The sequence below is a fragment of the Arachis hypogaea genome, chromosome 17 (genome assembly GCF_003086295.3).
Source record: "Arachis hypogaea cultivar Tifrunner chromosome 17, arahy.Tifrunner.gnm2.J5K5, whole genome shotgun sequence".
NCBI lineage: Eukaryota > Viridiplantae > Streptophyta > Magnoliopsida > Fabales > Fabaceae > Arachis > Arachis hypogaea.
This window is the reverse complement of record NC_092052.1, coordinates 39,636,010-39,652,630: the sequence shown is the minus strand read 5'-3', so window position 1 is coordinate 39,652,630 and position 16,621 is coordinate 39,636,010. Positions and strand designations below refer to the sequence as shown.

Genomic DNA, 16,621 nt, shown 5'->3' with positions numbered 1-16,621 from the left:
AATTTGTTTTGCTCGAAAACTCAACTCGTAGAAGTCGCAGCAAGACAAACAAGTTGCTGCCCTGTTTGACCTTTTTTGCTGCAGGACAGATTTAACAACCTAACTTTAAAAATTTGCCATAAATTGTATATTTAACAAAAAGGTCCCAAATTTTTCAGTTTAGCCTAAACTTAGTCTCATACAATTCCGATCATTACATAATTAGTTACAGCATATGCAATTCCACCACAACACAACTCTACATCCTTATTAACAAACACCAATCCTAATCCATCATAAATAAATATAAGAGTACACCATTAATAACTTCCACACCTCATAATTCCAATATATATCCACCAACAAATCTATTCCAACAACATTACAAGGCTAATTATTAAATACAACAAATAATTCAACTTATCCTATGGTTCCTCTAACCTAAGTTTTCACAACACCGTAAATATTAAACGTGTGAAACTTAAACCATACCTTGGCCAATCACTTAGTTCACCCAAGGTAGCCTCACAACTCAAAATTACAGCCCCTCCAAGCTCAATCAAACAACCCCAAAACAAGCCTTGGTCACCAACAAACCTCCAAGTAATCCCAATTCAATTCCAATGCATGAACACCCACTTAACCTACACCTAATACATATATATATGTTCCAAATCAGATTTTACCTAATAGAATTAAAACCAAATTAAAGTTTAGGGAAATATTACCGCTCCCACACACGTAGCAACTCAAACCCAGTAAGCTTCGCAAGTTAAATCGAACCTAGAACATCAAAATTGGCAAAATCTCACCATAGGATTTCAATTTCAAGAACAGAAAGAGAGGTAGAGATTCTGGAACAGAAATGGAGCTTACCAGTGAAATTGATCTAATAGAAATGTAGAACTCGACGCGCTGGATGTATGACTGCGAACGGTGCGGCAATCGGAGCCCAGACGGAAGAGTTATGGCGGATCAAAGGAGGTTAAAGGTTTGGGGTCTCTTCTTCCTCCCCAAATCTGTTTTGCTGCGTTGCATGCAAATGGGGGAAGAAGGAGCTGCTGTCTTCTTTAAGTGTTTGGGTCCTATTGGACCCACGGGCCCGGTTCGGACTCCGGTTCAACCGGTTCGGCTATTTCGGTCTGATTTTGGGCCAAATTTTCGAAATTGGTATCAAAATTCTCATTTTGACGAGCTCTATCCTATTTTGATATTAGTTTTGCAATTTTAATTCTCCTAAATAAAATTCAAATTATTGACTAATTATTTACCGATTTTAGCGGAGTTTACAGACAGGATGTTCAGAAATTAAGAAGTAGGTGTTGCGGAAGTTATTAACAAGTCGATTAGGAGCTACAAAGAGTGGACTGGTTTTTATTTTTTTTAGTCGTTGATGACAATGTCAGAGATGACTACAGTTTAATTTTTTGTTTTGTTATATAGTAACTTTGTACTTTCTAACTACTCTATTTTGTTGTGTTGAGCTTTTTGTTTAAAAAAAATTACATGTATATTGTAAATCCCGTAAAATTAGCGAATAATTAACCAATAAATTAAATTTCAATGAAGAAAATTAGAAATGTAAATCTATCTACTTATCTACTTAACAATATACTAAAACTGGATTTTTCTCCAACTAATAAAAGTGAAATATCAATTTCTAGTAAATCCATTTTCCTTCCAAAATAAATGCATTTAATGAATAATACATGATTATATTAATTTAGGAAAATATCTTTATTATAATTATATAAAATCAATATTTAATATATTATCAACTAATAAAAGTGAGGTGCCAATTCTTCATGAATTCATTTTCTCTCCAAAATGAGAGCACTGTTCTCTCTTCTAAATTTATTTTAGAAAAATTATAATTCCATGCTAAATATACGTGATAAATTAAAAAAATTTGGTAAGTTAATGGAATAAAATCATATTTCTATAACATATAGTCATATATAAGAATGTATATTTCAATTATATAAAATTGAATTTCTGTACTTAATGATGGAGTTGACGTGACATACTTCTGAGCGTATTTCTTAATTTATTTTTTATAACTCATTGAATACAATTTATTACAGTAAATTAATTATATCAACTAATTGATTTGATTAGATATTTAAATATCACACGATTTATTATAATTTATATCAATCAATTAATTATAATTTATTATATCAATTATTTTAATTCATTAATTTATAAGGTACATAATAACATAGATGATTTGTTACTTATATTGATTAAATACAATAAATACAGATTAATTTAGTTAAAAAAATCATTGTCCCCTATGTTTTTCTATTTATTTTTTTAATTCATTAAATCTAATCAATTATAATAAATTAATTATATCAATTAATTAATTCAATCAACTATTTTCTAATTTATTTTTTTAAATTCAATAAATCAAATAAAATCAATTATACTAATTATTTGTACCAACTAATTGATTTAATTAATTCTTAAAAATATTTTTATTTAATTTATTTTATTTATTTAAATACATGAATTATAACTAATTAGTTATTTAATTTTATTAGAATAAATATCAAATTCTATTCCTAATATAAAAATACAAAATTTTATTCCTTCCTTTTTTATTTTACCACTATAAAAGACCATATATGCTAGAAGAAAATATCATTCGTTTACCAATTATTCTTTCAGTGGATAGCTTTTACAACAATTATTTTTCTTTCTATGAGGCGGCGTCTGTAACACCCTACCATACAGAGTCTTATGCTTAAGTCATAATTCAGAGATGGCAAGGTATTACGACCTCTAAAACCAAAATTTAGTACGTTTAGTAGTATGAATAATTGATTATAACTAGGAGCCTTTATAGAAAAAGGGGTAAACAAAAACCGTAACTCGAAAGTGCAACACTCCGATCGATAACGTAACGAACAGGGATAAGCTAACGCGAGATCATATATATACAAAGGAGTGTCAAAAACAGGAATATCAAGACTCAAAATCCGGCTGCGAAGATAACCGGCTTGAACATATCAATATATACATATGATAAAATAAGGGAAACCCCAAAGGAAACCCAAAGGGACACAAATACAGAAAACCTATTCTCCAAAAATCACCTCTAGAAGGAGTCATCACAGTTTGTATTATTTAATGGAGATAAAAGTATCTAAACAAGATATATAAACCAAAATAGAGCCCCAAGAACAAAGATCTTCGCTAATCCAGAAGTCTCTAGCATGCCTCAACGAGAAGCCTCGCGTCCTGCATCTGAAAACCACAAAATCCGCATGGGTGAGAACCAGAGGTCCTCAGCATGGTAACAGCTTCCACATATATAATACATAATAATAGAGGAAAGCCGAAGGCAATCCTAGAACTTCCTCCAGATAAAATCAAAGCTTATAAACAAGCTAAACCATAAGTGGCAACTGTCTAAAGATTCTCCAGTCTAACTAATACTTCCCTTTCCAATTCCTTCAGACCTCCCAACCACCAGCAGGAGTATAATATAGCAAACATAGTTATATCAGACAAGAGATTTACAAATAGGAACAGATAAGGCATTTAGACAATTAGCAAGTAATATGCAGTCAAATAGGCAATCTCAAACAATTCATGTAGTATGCTTATGATGCATGCCTGTCCCTAGTGGCTGATGATATCATCTGTCGGTTATAGAGCCAACCCGACAAGTCCTGGTAGCTAACCATTGGACTGTCCCTTTGTCGTGCATCCCCAACTCGAGTTATACTCATCATAATCTTGATCATAATCATGATCCATATCCATCACCCTCACTGGTGAATATTTACGGGGGCGAGCTCATCCGGGCCTTTCATAGTGCCCGGCTACACTTACGACTTGGGGGTCAAAGGAGCTTCGAGTCTCAACCTGGAGCACGTGGTGGCTAGCCACTGCTTTCTCCCAAGGAAACTCTCATCTCCAATAGTGGAAGTGCAACATTCACATTTATCAATGTTTCAGCATAAACATGCATTCAATCTCATCCATGGATCGTCATCCATCTCGGCCATCCGGCTCACGGTTCAGTCCAGAACCAGCCAATTCATTAACAATTATGGCCCTTCGGCCCATGGCATATCAAGCACTTCCACCGCCATCCTCCGCATCTCACATAATCATCTATGATCCTCAATGATCATTCATTTTTCCCTTGCTTCACTCGCAAGTTACCACATTCACTAGCCCTTTTTCTCATGCTAGGCATATCATAATGATTTAAGATATAAGTGGTGAGATCGGAGGCTTAGAAGTATGAAATTTGGCTTTTAAAACTCAAAAATCAACTTTGGGATGAACACAGGTCCACGCGTACGCGCACTCCACGCACACGCGTGGATGGTCTTAAAACTCATCGACGCACAAGCGTCATACGCGCGAACGCGTGGGTTGAAAATTAGCCAAACGACGCGCACGCGTCAGCCACGCATACGCGCGAATACATTATGCCCCAGGCACAAAACTGGCACAACTCTCTGGAAAATGGCTGGGCATTCGATACAACGCATCGACGCGCCCGCGCACACCACGCGCACGCGTGGATGTTGCTTTCTCGAAGAACGGCGCGTACGCGCCAAGTGCGCCTACGCGCGAGGGGTCATTCTGCTAAAAATTTTCTAAGTTAAAAGCTGCAGAATTCACAGATTCAACCCCCAATCTTCCGACGGTCATAACTCTCTCATTTTAAATCATTTTTCACCCGTTCTTCGAACGGCATGGACATCCCGGATCCAATTTCATTTCTAAACAGATTTGGCGCAAATCAAAGATGTGTAGTCCAAGTTATGTCCCGTCAAAGTATGCCCAAAAACCATATTTTCATTCAAAACCACAAAGTGCCATTTTCAAAATAAGCCACTTTCAACTCTTTTCAAAATCAATCAAAACATGCCAATTTCAACCCTTTTCTTTGAAATCATTCAAAATGTACCAAAATCAACAACAAGCCATCCTCAACTCACACATTGACATTTTACCAAAATTTCCAAAACCACATCCAACCATTTTAACACTTCTCAATTAAATGGCTAAAGGACACACACAATATCATGTCATACATCCTTCCTCATCCCAATTTCCAATAATCCCATTTCCAATCAACCATCATTATACATAATCATCATCATACTCACCATTAACATGGTACCACCCATCAATTCAACCTCAATCATTCATCAAGCATATATCACAACATGCATTTTCCCATATATCACACAATCAAGGCATCAATATTCATAATCACATATATGATCACATCATATATCTCAATCATTCAACAACATCATCAATTCAATGCCTATCTTAGGGCCTCTAGCCTAGGTATTTCCTACCACATTACATATTAGATACGGGAAACCGAAACCATACCTTAGCTGATTTTCCAAGCTCAACCGGAGCACTTCCAAACCACTTGTCCACAAGCTCTCAAGGTATCAGCACCTCCAAGAACAGATTTTATCACACAAAACCCTCTTCCAAGCTTTCCAAAATCACCAATCAAGCTCTAATATTCACATATACACAACCTAAGCCACAATCATCATACCCATACACAACATCTCAATACCCAAACATAATAGAACAACAAATCACACTAGGTTTGAGAATCTTACCACACCCAAGGTCCAAGGAGACAAGATTAACCTTCTCCTTCAAGAGAGTTGGGTCCTATAACATCAAAGAACCCAAAATCTCAACATTTTTGCTCATGAAACTCGAAATCAAAGGCTGGAATTTCGAACAGTAAAACGTGGCTTACCTCAAGATTAATTGTATGAGTTTTGTAGAGCTCTCCGCGGTGAACGCGTGGCCACAAACGGAGCGGCAATCGGAGCTCTAGATCAAAAGTTATGGTGGTTTGAAGATCAACCAAGGGAGAGAACTTGAGAGAGTGTTCTTCCCCCCCCCCCTCCATATTAGTTTTCAGCGTGTTTGAGTGTGTTGTGAGGAGAGAGAGTGCTGAAAACTAGGGTTTTGGTTTAGTTATGTTGGGCCAAGGGCCCACTTTGGGTCCGGTTGGACCGGTTTGGCCCGTTCGGTCCAATCTTGGTCCGATTTCTATAAAATTAGTACCGAAATTCTCGTCTCAATTTCCTCTATCATATTAAGCCATAAAAATAACATTTTTGACTTTCTAGAATAAATTCTCATTTATGGGTTAATTAGCCGTTAATTAACCGGGTCTTACATTCTACCCACCTAATTGGGAATTTTACCCACAAAATTCAAATTCAATTACCTGAGAATAAATGCGGATAATCCGTTCGCATCTCCGACTCAAGTTCCCAAGTGTGTTCCTCAACACTGCCTCGACTCCAAGCCACTTTGACTAATGAAACCTCTTTTTCACGCAACCGTTTGATACTAGTATCATCAATTCTGACTGGAGCCACTGGAAGCGTCAAATCTTCTCTTAACTGAACCGATTCAGGTTCTAACACATGGCTAGCATCAGGAGTGTACTTCCGAAGCTGCGACACATGAAATACGTCGTGCAGGTTCGAAAGATGAGGTGGTAGAGCCATCCGATACACCACCGGCCCAATCCTCTCTAGGATCTGAAATGGACCAATGTATCGAGGATTCAACTTCTTTGCTTTAATCCCTCTACCTACTCCTGTGGTCGGAGTAACCTTAAGGAAAACATGATCTCCTTCTTCAAATTCCAAGGGCTTCCGCCTCTGATCGGCGTAACTCTTTTGGCGACTCTGCGCCGTAAGCATCCTATCTCGGATTTTCTTCACTTGTTTAGTGGTCTCAGCTATCATCTCCGGCCCCAACAAGCCTTTCTCTCCAGCTTCATACCAACATAGCGGAGATTGACATTTCCTCCCATACAATGCCTCATACGGAGCCATTTTGATGCTCGCATGGTAACTATTATTGTATGCAAACTCCACTAATGGCATATATCGATCCCAACTCGCCGGTTGATCCAAAACACAAGCTCTCAACATATCCTCTAGTGTTTGGATCGTCCTCTCGGATTGACCATCTGTTTGAGGATGGTAAGCTGTACTCAAGCTTAATCGGGTTCCAAAAGCTTTCTGAAATGCACCCCAGAACCTCGAAGTGAAACGAGAATCTCTATCAGAGATTATAGTAGCAGGTACACCATGGAGTCTCACAATCTCCTTTCTGTATAACCGAGCTAGCTCCTCATGGGTGTAAGTCATCCGAACGGGTAAAAAGTGAGCTGACTTCGTCAGTCGGTCCACGATCACCCAGATAGCATCAAAACCAGTCCTAGTCCTTGGCAATCCCGACACAAAGTCCATTGCAATACTTTCCCACTTCCATTGCGGAACCTCTAAGGATTGCAACATCTCGGAAGGTCTTTGATGTGCAATCTTTACCTTTTGACAAGTTAAGCACTTTGAAACATACTCCGCCACATCATTCTTCATACCCGGCCACCAAAACATCCCCTTTAAATCATGGTACATCTTAGTACTTCCCGAGTGAATGGAGAATCCGCTTTTGTGTGCCTCCTTTAAGATATCTTGCCTCAAAGTGCCAACATCCGGCACAATGATCCTACCCTTGAATCTCCATAACCCGTTTTTTTCTTCCGACACTCTCCACTGTTTTCCTTGCTCGATAGCCGGTAACACCTTCCATAACGCTTCATCGTTTTCATGAGCCTTTAGGAGTTCGGACTTAAAGTCACTTGAGATTTCTAATCGGCTCAAACACAAGGTTCCAGATACTTCTCGAACACCAATTTTTAGACTCTCGAATCCCTTGAGCAACTTTTCCTCTTGAAGCATCATCCAAGCCGTATATAATGACTTCCGACTTAACGCATCCGCCACTACATTCGCCTTTCCCGGATGGTAATTCAACTCAAAGTCGTAGTCCTTCAATAATTCCATCCATCTTCTCTGCCTCATATTAAGCTCTTTCTGATCAAAGAGATATTTCAAGCTCTTGTGATCGGAGAAGACTTGGAACTTAACCCCATAGAGATAATGCCTCCACACCTTCAAGGCAAACACGACCGCAGCGAATTCCAGATCGTGCGTAGGGTAACTAACTTCATGAGGTCTTAACTGTCGTGAGGCATACGCCACCACATTATGATGCTGCATCAGCACGCACCCTAGGCCCTTCAATGAGGCATCACAATACACCTCAAATGGCTTGTTCGGCTCAGGTAACACTAACACAGGTGCAGTGGTCAACTTTCTCTCCAATGTCTGAAAGCTCTCCTCGCATTCAGGAATCCAAACAAACGGAGTGTCTTTGCGGGTTAACTTTGTCAACGGCAAAGCTAATTGTGAAAAGCCTTTGATGAACCTTAGGTAATAGCCAGCCAAGCCCAGAAAACTCCTTATCTCAGTTATTGTGGTTGGTTGCTTCCAATCCATCACAGCTTCTACCTTAGTTGGATCTACGGCTATTCCCTTCTTACTCACCACGTGACCCGAAAACTTCACCTCATCCTTCCAAAACTCACACTTAGACAGTTTCGCATAGAGTTTCTTCTCCTTTAGAACCTGCAACACGGTCCTCAGGTGTTCCGCATGCTCTTCTTCAGTCTTGGAGTAAATCAGTATGTCGTCAATGAAGACAACAACAAATTTATCCAGAAACGGACGGAATACTCTATTCATGTAATCCATGAATACTGCAGGAGCGTTCGTCAACCCAAAGACATTACAGTGTACTCGTAATGACCATAACGAGTCCTAAAAGCGGTCTTAGGGATATCCTCACCCCTCACCCTTATCTGGTGATAACCGGATCGCAAATTGATCTTGGAGGAAACCCCAGCTCCTTGTAATTGATCCATGAGATCATCAATCCTCGGCAATGGGTACTTATTCTTTATGGTAACCTTGTTCAGCTGCCTGTAATCCACACAGAGCCGCATACTTCCATCTTTCTTCTTTACCAGTAACACTGGAGCACCCCACGGGGAAACACTTGGTCGGATAAAGTTCTTACCCAATAATTCCTCTAACTGAGACTTTAGCTCGGCCATCTCTAACGGTGACATTCTATAAGGAGAACTTGAGATTGGTCCCGCCCCAGGCACCAATTCAATAGCAAACTTGACCTCTCGGTTAGGTGGAAATTCCTCAATATCATCGGGAAACACTTCCGGAAAATCACACACTACCGGAATCTGATCCAACCTTTGGTCATCACCCGAAACACCCGCGGTTAACAACAGGATACCCTGACATTCGATTCCAGAACAGTTCACCATCATCGAATTCAAGTAATAATTATTCACCACGACCGGTCCTTCTGTATCTTCCGGCATAAAGTACACCGACTTTGTAGAACAATCAAGCAGGACATGGTTCTCAAATAACCAGTCCAATCCCAAGATAAGGTCAAGACCGATCATCGGTAAGCAGATTAAATTATGGACAAAATCACGCTGCTTAAACCTAAACGAAACTTTCGGGCATTGGTACGCGGAATCGTGATTACACTTTAATTATGTAAAGTTCATTGCTCTTTCTTTCCCTGGAAATGGCGCCAAAAACATGATGCCAAAACCACGGTTCACAACTCCGTGTAACTGACCAGCAAGTGCACTGGGTCGTCCAAGTAATACCTTACGTAAGTAAGGGTCGAATCCCACGGAGATTGTTGGTATGAAGCAAGCTATGGTCACCTTGCAAATCTCAGTTAGGCAGATATAAATTGATAATGGTGTTTTCGAATAATAATTAATAGAATAGGGATAGAAATACTTATGTAATTCATTGGTGAGAATTTCAGATAAGCGAATGGAGATGCTTTCGTTCCTCTGAACCTCTGCTTTCCTGCTATCTTCATCCAATCAGTCTTACTCCTTTCCATGGCTGGCTTTATGTGATACATCACCACTGTCAATGGCTACTTTCGGTCATCTCTCGGGAAAATGATCCAATGCCCTGTCACGGCACGGCTAATCGTCTGGAGGCATCACCCTTGTCAATGGCTTCATCTTATCCTCTCAGTGAAAATGGTCAACGCACCCTGTCACGGCACGGCTATTCATCTGTCGGTTCTCGATCATGCTGGAATAGGATTTACTATCCTTTTGCGTCTGTCACTAACGCCCTGCAATCGCGAGTTTGGAGCTCGTCACAGTCATTCATTCATTGAATCCTACTCGGAATACCACAGACAAGGTTTAGACTTTCCGGATTCTCTTGAATGCCGCCATCATTCTAGCTTACGCCACGAAGATTCTGATTAAGAGATCTAAGAGATACTCATTCAGTCGAAGGTAGAACGGAAGTGGTTGTCAGGCACGCGTTCATAGGGAATGATGATGATTGTCACATTCATCACATTCAGATTGAAGTACGAATGAATATCTTAGAAGCGAAATAAGATGAATTGAATAGAAAACAGTAGTACTTTGCGTTAATCTTTGAGGAACAGCAGAGCTCCACACCTTAATCTATGGAGTGTAGAAACTCTACCGTTAAAATTACATAAGTGAAAGGTCCAGGCATGGCCGAGATGGCCAGCCCCTCTGATCTAAGAACCAGGCGTCCAAAGATTGTCAAAAAGACTAGTAAAATGTCCTATTTATAATAAAATAGTCACTAGGGTTTACAGAAGTAAGTAATTGATGCATAAATCCACTTCCGGGGCCCACTTGGTGTGTGCTTGGGCTGAGCTTGAGTGTTGCACGTGTAGAGGTCCTTCTTGGAGTTGAACGCCAGTTTTTGTGCCAGTTTGGGCGTTCAACTCTGGTTTTGGATCCTTTTCTGGCGCTGGACGCCAGATTTGGGCAGAGAGCTGGCGTTGAACGCCAGTTTACGTCGTCTATTCTTGGCCAAAGTATGGACTATTATATATTGCTGGAAAGCCCTGGATGTCTACTTTCCAACGCAGTTGGAAGCGCGCCATTTCGAGTTTTGTAGCTCCAGAAAATCCACTTTGAGTGCAGGGAGGTCAGAATCCAACAGCATCAGCAGTCCTTCTTCAACCTCTGAATCTGATTTTTGCTCAAGTCCCTCAATTTCAGCCAGAAAATACCTGAAATCACAGAAAAACACACAAACCCATAGTAAAGTCCAGAAATTTGAATTTAACATAAAAAATAGTGAAAACATCCCTAAAAGTAACTAGATCCTACTAAAAACAATGTCAAAAAGCGTATAAATTATCCGCTCATCAGGCATCCTAGCCTAGTTACCATGGCTTCATGGGTAGCATTATACACTTTTAAGTCATAACCTAAGGTTACGATCTTCAACCCTAACTCATGGGCTTTCTCAAATGCAATGAATGAATGCGATGCTCCCGAATCAAATAAAGCATTTAAAGTTTGACCATCCATTTCACAGTTACCTCGAATGAGTGTCTCGGATCCCTCTGCACCCTTAGCTGAGGTGGTGAACACCCGACCAGTCTGTTGTGTTTTCCCATCACCTTGTTTCTGCTTCTTCGGACAATTTGTGGCTCTATGCCCCGCCTTTCCACAATTGTAGCACAAACCCCATCCGGCCTTGCATGGTACTCCCGGATGGTGACTTCCACACCTAGTACAAGCTTGGTCATTCTGAGGCTGCTTCCCAAACCTTCTCCCTTGGGAGTAGTTGTTGTTGGGCCTCCTAAAGGAACCTCCTCTCTTGAAAGGCGGACCTCTAGGTGCAAAACTCTTCCCTCGGTTCTGTGGGAATGATCCTTTGTAATTTCCTTTCTCAGCGGCTGCCCTCTTCACACACTCTTCAGCAACCCTACACTTGTTCACCAACTCGGAGAAAGTCCTAATCTCCATTGGTCCCACTGAGCTGAAAATATCACTCCGGAGTCCTCCTTCGTACTTAACACACTTCCATTCCTCATATTCCACCGGAGTCCCTTGACACATACGAGAGAATCTGAACAACTCCTCAAACTTGTCAGTATACTCAGATACGGACATAGTACCCTACTTCAGCTGCAACAATTCAAGCTCCTTGGCCGTCCTAGCAGAAGTCGGAAAGTACTTCTTATAGAACTCCTCTTGGAAGACGTTCCAGGTGATATAATCATCACCTTGCTGCAGGAGGCGTCGGATTCCTTGCCACCAATGCGACGCTTTCCCAGTGAGCAAATAGGTAGCGAACTCTACACGCTGCCCTTCAGGTACCACCTGCGCTTGTAGTGCTCGTTCCATGGCCTGAAACCATGTATCAGCCTCAGTCGGGCTAGTAGTTCCCTTGAACTTCGGGGGATTAACCTTCAAAAAGTTTGCCAGTGTCATCGGGCCCTGAACTCCACCTCCGTCGTTACCATGGTTGTTCATCTGTTGACCAAGAGCCTCAGCAGTGGCTTGCATAGCAGCAGCCATATTCTCCAACGCAGTCATAAAGTTCACCGGGTCATTAGGGTTAGTCTCCGGCGCACGAGCGTTCATATGTCCTCTCCCACGACCTCTACCGCGTCCACGCGGCGCCATCTGGTTCCTATACACACCAAACAATCGATATTAAGTTGATCAGTCTCAATATCGGAAGTTTAGTGATTCAAAGTCCCAAATGCATGCTCATGGACGTTTATGCCAATTATATCAAGCAGATATACTAGTAGCACATAACACACACACAGAGAATGCACAGAAGCATAGTCAGTCCATTCCCCAGGCTCTACAGGAACGAACTGCTCTGATACCATAATGTAACACCCTACCATACAGAGTCTTATGCTTAAGTCATAATTCAGAGATGGCAAGGTATTACGACCTCTAAAACAAAAATTTAGTACGTTTAGTAGTATGAATAATTGATTATAACTAGGAGCCTTTATAGAAAAAGGGGTAAACAAAAACCGTAACTCGAAAGCGCAACACTCCGATCGATAACGTAACGAACAGGGATAAGCTAACGCGAGATCATATATATACAAAGGAGTGTCAAAAACAGGAATATCAAGACTCAAAATCCACCTTAGTGATGGTGGCGTTTCCTTCTTGAGGAACCAATGATATCCTTGAGCTCTTCTATGTCTCTTCCTTGTCTTTGTTGCTCCTCCCTCATTGCTTTTTGATCTTTTCTTATTTCATGGAGCATGATGGAGTGCTCTTGATGTTCCACCCTTAGTTGCTTTCAATAATTATGTGGAAGAAAATGTATCCCCTGAGGTATCTCAGGGATCTCTTGATTTGCAGTCAAATGTTCTACCACTGAGCTATAAACCTTTGATGGAAGCTTTTGTCTTCCCTTTCCTCTTTCTAGAGGTTTCTCTGGCCTTAGGTGCCATCAATGGTTATGGAAAAAACAAAAAAGCTATGCTTTAACCACACCAAACTTAGAATGTTGCTCGCCCTCGAGCAAAAGAAGAAAGAATAGAAGAAGAAGAAGAAGATATGGAGGAGATGGATGGATGTATGTATTCGGCCATATGGGTGGGATTGGGTGGGAGAGAGATGTTGAATTTTGAAGGTAGTGGGTGTATGGATATGAGTGGTAAATGGAAAACAGAAGAGATGATCATGAATGGAGAGAGATGATGAGGTAGGTGGGGATCCTGTGGGATCCACAGATCCTGAGATGATCCTGTGGGGTCCACAGATCCTGAGGTGTCAAGGCATTTACATCCCTGCACCAATTTAGGCATGTAAAATGCCCTTGCACACAACTCTGGGCGTTCAGCGCCAGGTTGGTGCCCATTTTGGGCGTTCAACGCCTATTTGTTGCCATTTCTGGCGTTGAACGCCAGAACCATGCTTGTTCTGGGCGTTCAGCGCCCAGATGCTGCCCATTTTGGGCGTTCAGCGCCAGAACCATGCTCTGTTCTGGCGTTGAACGCCAGGCAGATGCTCCTCCAGGGTGTGATTTTTCTTCTGCTGTTTTTGATTCCGTTTTCAATTTTTATATTTATTTTGTGACTCCACATGATCATGAACCTATAAAGACATATAACTAAGAAAAAATATAGTTAGATAAAAATTGGGTTGCCTCCCAACAAGCGCTTCTTTAATGTCAGTAGCTTGACAGTGGGCTCTCATGGAGCCTCACAGATGTTCAGAGCATTGTTGAGACTCCCCAACACCAAACTTAGAGTTTGGATATGGGAGTTCAACACCAAACTTAGAGTTTGGTTGTGGCCTCCCAACACCAAACTTAGAGTTTGACTGTGGGGGCTTTGTTTGACTCTGCTTTGAGAGAAGCTTTTTCTGCTTCCTCTCCATGGATGCAGAGAGAGATCCTTGAGTTGTAAACACAAGGTTGTCCTCATTCAATTGAAGGATTAATTCTCCTCTGTCCACATCAACCACAGCTCTTGCTGTGGCTAGGAAAGGTCTTCCTAGGATGATGGATTCATCCTCTTCCTTTCCAGTATCCAGGACTATGAAATCAGCAGGGATGTAAAGGCTTTCAACCTTTACTAACACGTCCTCTACTTGTCCATAAGCCTGTTTTCTTGAATTGTCTGCCATCTCTAATGAGATTTTAGCAGCTTGCACCCCATAGATTCCCAGTTTCTCTATTACAGAGAGGGGCATGAGGTTTATCCCTGAACCAAGGTCACACAGAGCCTTAAAGATCATGGTGCCTATGGTACAAGGTATTATGAACTTTCCAGGATCCTGTTTCTTCTGAGGCAATGTCAGTTGATCCAGATCACTTAGTTCATTGATGAACAAGGGAGGTTCAACTTCCCAAGTATCAATGCCAAATAGTTTGGCATTCAGCTTCATGATTGCACCAAGAAACTTGGCAGTTTGCTCTTCAGTAACATCCTCATTCTCTTCAGAAGAGGAATACTCATCAGAGCTCATGAAGGGCATAAGGAGGTTCAATGGGATCTCTATGGTCTCTAGATGAGCCTCAGAGTCCTTTGGTTCCTCAGAGGAAAGCTCCTTATTGATCACTGGACGTCCCAGGAGGTCTTCCTCCTTGGGATTCACGTCCTCTCCTCTCCTCACAGGTTCGGCCATGATGCTTATGTCAATGGCCTTGCACTCTCCTTTTGGATTCTCTTCTGTATTGCTTGGGAGAGTACTAGGAGGGATTTCAGTGATCCTTTTACTCAGCTAGCCCACTTGTGCTTCCAGATTTCTAATGGAAGATCTTGTTTCATTCATGAAACTTACAGTGGCCTTAGACAGATCAGAGACTAAGTTTGCCAAATTAGAAGTATTTTGTTCAGAGTTCTCTGTCTGTTACTGAGTGGATGATGGAAAAGGTTTATTATTGTTAAACCTGTTTCTTCCACCATTATTAAAGCCTTGTTGAGGCTTTTGATCCTTCCATGAGAAATTTGGATGATTTCTCCATGATGAGTTATAGGTGTTTCCATAAGGTTCACCTAAATAATTTACCTCTGCTATTGCAGGGTTTTCAGGATCATAAGCTTCTTCTTCAGAAGATGCCTCTTGAGTACTGTTGGATACAGCTTGCGTTCCATGCAGACTCTGAGAAATCATATTGACTACTGAGTCAATATTTTGTTCTGAGCCAATATGGCATTCAGAGTATCAACTTCAAGAACTCCCTTCTTCATAGGCGTCTCATTACTCACAGGATTCCTTTCAGAAGTGTACATGAACTGGTTATTAGCAACCATGTCAATGAGTTCTTGAGCTTCTGCATGCGTTTTCTTTAAGTGAATGGATCCACCTGCAGAAGTGTCCAGTGACATCTTTGATAGCTCAGATAAACTATCATAGAATATATCCAGGATGGTCCATTCTGAAAGCATGTCAGAAGGACACTTTTTGGTCAACTGTTTGTATCTTTCCCAAGCTTCATAGAGGGATTCACCTTCTTTCTGTCTGAAGGTTTGAACATCAGCTCTAAGCTTGCTCAGCTTTTGAGGAGGAAAGTACTTGACTAAGAAAGCCGTGACCAGCTTATCCCAAGAGTTCAGGCTGTCTTTGGGTTGGGAATCCAACCATAATCTAGCTCTGTCTCTTACAGCAAAAGGGAAAAGCATGAGCCTGTAGACTTCAGGATCTACTCCATTAGTCTTAACAGTATCACATATCTGCAAGAATTCAGTTAAGAACTGAAAAGGATCTTCAGATGGAAGTCCATGAAACTTGCAGTTCTGCTGCATCAGAGAAACTAATTGAGGTTTCAGCTCAAAGTTGTTTGCTCCAATGGCAGGAATGGAGATGCTTCTTCCATGTAAATTGGAATTAGGTGCAGTGAAGTCACCAAGCATCTTCCTTATATTATTATTATTTTCGGCTGCCATCTCCTCTTCTTGTTCGAAAATTTCTGAAAGGTTATCTCTGGATTGTTGTATTTTAGCTTCTCTTAGTTTTCTCTTTAGAGTCCTTTCAGGTTCTGGATCTGCTTCCACAAGAATGTTCTTATCCTTGCTCCTGCTCATATGACAAAGAAGAGGGCACAGAAAAATAATAATAATAATAGAGATCCTTTATACCACAGTATAGGGATCCCTGTGTGAGTAGAAGAAAAGAGGGAGATAAAGAATGTAATGTAATGGAAGAAACACAACTGTGAGGAGGGTAGAGATGTGAGATGAGATGTTAGTAGATGAATAAATAAATAGAATAAGATGGGAGAGGGAGAATTTTCGAAAATAATTTTTGAAAAAGGGTTAGTGATTTTCGAAAATGGTTTTTGAAAAATGTTAGTATTTTTCAAAAATTTTTAAAATCAAAAATAAAAATAAGAAGTCTCCAGCATGCCTCAACGAGAAGCCTCGCGTCCTGCATCTGAAA

The 16,621-nt window shown here is 40.7% G+C and overlaps 1 non-coding gene across 1 annotated transcript; it reads left to right on the top strand.

The window, feature by feature from the left end:
- The first annotated feature begins 15,624 nt into the window (after positions 1 to 15,624).
- On the top strand, positions 15,625 to 15,732 carry LOC112767614 (small nucleolar RNA R71). Its single transcript, XR_003185056.1, has one exon. It is a non-coding gene; the product is annotated as a small nucleolar RNA R71 (small nucleolar RNA).
- The last annotated feature ends 889 nt before the right edge of the window (positions 15,733 to 16,621 follow it).